This window comes from Mastomys coucha, unplaced genomic scaffold, assembly GCF_008632895.1.
Source record: "Mastomys coucha isolate ucsf_1 unplaced genomic scaffold, UCSF_Mcou_1 pScaffold23, whole genome shotgun sequence".
NCBI classification, from domain to species: Eukaryota; Metazoa; Chordata; class Mammalia; order Rodentia; family Muridae; genus Mastomys; species Mastomys coucha.
The window spans coordinates 15,027,670-15,029,275 of NW_022196906.1; positions in this window are offsets into that span (position 1 = coordinate 15,027,670).

Genomic DNA, 1,606 nt, shown 5'->3' on the forward strand with positions numbered 1-1,606 from the left:
ACTCAGAAATCCGCCTGCCTCTGCCTCCCAAGGGCTGGGATTAAAGGCATGCACCACCACCGCCCAGCTAAAACAAATTTTTAAAACATTTTTTAAAATTTATTTTGTGGGGCTGGAGAGATGGCTCAGCAATTAAAAGCACCAACTACTCTTCCAGAGGTCCTGAGTTCAATTCCTAGAAACTACATGGTGGCTTATAACCATTTGTAATGGGATCTGATGCCCTCTTCTGGTGTGTCTGGTGTGTACTCATATACATAAAATAAGTAAATCTTTAAAATAATTTATTTTGTGTGGTTAGTGGAGATCAGAGAATAACTTTCAGGCACTATTTTTCACCTTCCATCATTTGGGTTCACACCAGGAGGCTGCAGCTGTGATCTAACTCACACCAGGAGGCTGCAGCTGTGATCTAACTCACACCAGGAGGCTGCAGCTGTGTTTATCCACAGAGCCACCTTCATGGCCCCTGTTCCATATCTGAGCCACTGCTGAAAGGCTATCCCTTCACTTCTCTACCACCTGACACCTTCTCACCCTGGCACCATGCGTTATCCTTGAGCAGGCACATTTGAGGCTTGAGTTTTTTGCCTCTGTGCCTGGCTGCCTTTCAGTCTACTCTAGAGGCTGGGTGGTGTGTGGGGGGTGGAGAAGCATGGTTGTTATCTTGAGAAGTGGAGGCAGGAGGTTGAGGCTAGCCTCAGCTACATAATGAGTCTGAGAATGGCTTGGCCTATAGGAGACTATCTCAAAAACAGAATATAATTCTGCAGCATTTACAGGGGATTTGATGGACCTCTCAGATCCTGTGGCATTCCATCCACTTCTAGGTATTTACTTTAAAAAGAAACACCGATACTGTTTTGTCTGGCCCTTTGACATATACTAGATAAACCCCTTGAAACACAGATACATGCAGCTGGGAATAGTGCCTTACACCTGCAACCTCAGCACTGGAAGAAAGCTGAGACAGGAGGATCATTACCAGTTTGAGATCAGCCTAGGATACATAAATGAGCTTCAGGTTAGCCTGAGCTACAAAGTGAGAATTGTCTCAAAACAAATAGCATAAACTGTCTCAGACCTATCTCTCACCAATAACCCCACCACTCAGGAAGTCAAGGCAGACAGATCACAGCAAGTTCAAGGCCAGCCTGTGCAACAAGTGAGGCTCAGAGGATGCCTGGCCTGGACAGTGGGGGTGGGCACACTCAAGGTAGCTCAGGATACTTAGAACAAGTTGATGTGTTTATAAAAAGATAAAGAGAGGGGGGATATGTTCTATCGAGGTATGGGGGAAGGAGGTGTCTCAGCAGGCCCATGCCAAGGCATCCTTTCCCCCTGAGGGACTAGCCACATGACAGTATAGTACAGAATAGAGTTATCAGGGCATGGGAAGAGGAGTTAAGAGGGTAGTAGAGGCAGGGAAAGGCAGAGAGAGGGAGAAGCAGAGAAGAGTAGAGGCTGGCCATGAGCAAGTAGAAAGAGGGAAGAAGGGAATAGGGAAGGGCGAGGGGACAGAGCAGGAGCAAGAAGGGAAGAGCCCAAGAGGGCAAGAGAGAAGCAAGTGGGAAGCAGGAGCAAGAGAGAGAAGGGCCAAGCAGCC